The sequence below is a fragment of the Citrus sinensis genome, chromosome 3, assembly GCF_022201045.2.
Source record: "Citrus sinensis cultivar Valencia sweet orange chromosome 3, DVS_A1.0, whole genome shotgun sequence".
Taxonomy (NCBI): domain Eukaryota; kingdom Viridiplantae; phylum Streptophyta; class Magnoliopsida; order Sapindales; family Rutaceae; genus Citrus; species Citrus sinensis.
In genome coordinates this window covers 21,530,936-21,533,161 of record NC_068558.1, presented here as the reverse complement: position 1 = coordinate 21,533,161, position 2,226 = coordinate 21,530,936, and positions in this window count along the sequence as shown.

The following is a 2,226-nucleotide window of genomic DNA, read 5'->3' as shown; positions in this document are numbered from 1 at the left end:
TAGAATTACTCAACTCGATTCTGAACTACGAACTATGCTTGCCCAGCACTACTATGGCCCAGAATTTGACCAAAAGGAAAGGGAAATCAGACGCTTAAACGCTGAACTTGATCAGATTGAATCTGAAAAACAAAGACCTACCCTTTTTACCACATCACCTCCTATCCCTTCCATAGGTCCAACTTATCATCCTTTTACCTCTATGCTTTCCCCCATCAGACAGTATGATCCTTCCAAGTTATTTGGTATAACTCATACTCTTTTTCGGGATAATCCATTGCCACCACCACCTAAACCTAAACCAAAGCCTAAACCCCAACCACGACCCGTCATATTACATCCGTCCTCCATTTCCATCCCTGGCCAACAATCCCCTGGTTATACGCCGACGCCAGCACCCCCACCAGTACCTCCATCACCTCCTTTATCCCAACCACCTTCTCAATCCAAAGATAAACAACCAATGCACCAGTTTAGTGCCCATACAGTCGACCACTCTCCTACTACAGATGACCAAACTTCTGATTCAAATCTAGCTGTTTCTGATAGCCATACTGAGACTGACACAGAATCTTCAGTATCCACTAGTGATTCTGAAAAGTCCTATGCTGATATCACCAGAATCTTGATGGCCCAACCTGATCAACCTCCTCAAGGCCAAATTTCTCATACCGAACCATATGTTGATATTCCCTCAGACATTGACCAAGAGATGCCTGAATCTTCTGCCACAAACCAACCTCCTCCAGCTCAAGCCCAAACTAGTCCACCTAGTCAAAAATCTTCCAATGGCCCATGGTTCACATTTGATGATCTTCCATCTCATAAATGGCGTGATCGCCTTCATGAAATGTCTGCCTGGATTCACCTTCAGATGCTACATCCAGGAGCCACAACTCAATCAGTCCTTAGAGAGTTTGCTACTCGTTTTACGGGTGCTCTAAGAGATTGGTTTGATTCCTTAGGTCGCTACCGCCAATTACAGTTTGCTGATCTACCAGAAGTCTCAAGTGCTCTTGCTGTTCTCCATGATCAATTCCTTGGAGACCCTCTGCAGTCTTTGAAGCTGCACGCCGAGACTATCTCAACATGAAATGTTGTTCCCTCAATGCTAAGGATCTTGATTTCCATTACAAGCGAATGTCCCTGCTGTTCTATAAGCTTAATGGATTCAATAAGCCAACATTAAAGCATGTCTTTCTGGCCTCCCTACCAGATGAACTCCAACCAGACATACAAAGACAACTCACCGCATCCAATCTTGTTCTTGACAACATCTCTCTCGGCAAAATCTTTCAGCTTGCCAAAACCTGTCTTGACAAACTTTGCGAGCAAAAAGAGTTTTTCAAAGAACTATTGAAAGATAAAGAACCATTCTGGAGTGCTTGCAAAAAGCCTTATTTGCAGATCAAATGTCAGAAGAAAAAAGATTGTGATTGCAGTCCTAAAAAGAAAAGGCATTTTAGGAAATTCAAAAATCTAGATCATTCATCCAGACCTCGCAGATCCAGAAAGCCTTACAGATTCTTCCGAAAGAAGTCATCTTCTTCCAGAGATTTTAAACAGAGAAAATCAAACAGATGTTTCATCTGCAAGAAAGGCCATTATGCCAAAGATTGTCCCAACAAACGGGAAAAATCTATTCGGTTAGTTGAGCATCTCCAAGCCATTACAGATTACTCTCCAGAAAAGGATGAACTGGAATTCTACTTCTCTGAACAAGATGAACCCAATGATGAAACAGTGTTCGCACTGCAGAACTCCTCTGATGATTCAGATAGTGATCAGTCCCAAGTCATTTTTCACCAACAGTTACTGTCTCTTGACACTACTGTTCCCATACCATCCATCAAACTCCAGATCTTGCCCTTAAAATTCCAAAGGCCCGTTCCAGCAATTGGTCTCATAGACACCGGTGCCCAACGAAGTATGTTAAACCCACATATTCTTCCACCAGAATACTGGATAGAATATGAAGAACATTTCAAAGCTGTCAATGGCAAATTATTCACCACTTCTCTGATTACCAAAAAACCCATTGGTATTCAAATCTTCCCCAACTGTATCATTTGGACCAAGGTTATTGGTTCAACCCTTCCTAATAAGGATATCTTATTAGGTTTTGACATCCTTCACTAGATCAAACATCTCCAAATCATTCCCACTGGAATTCGAGTCAAGTCCATGTTCAAACATTTCACAGACATTCTGAAACTCTACAATCTG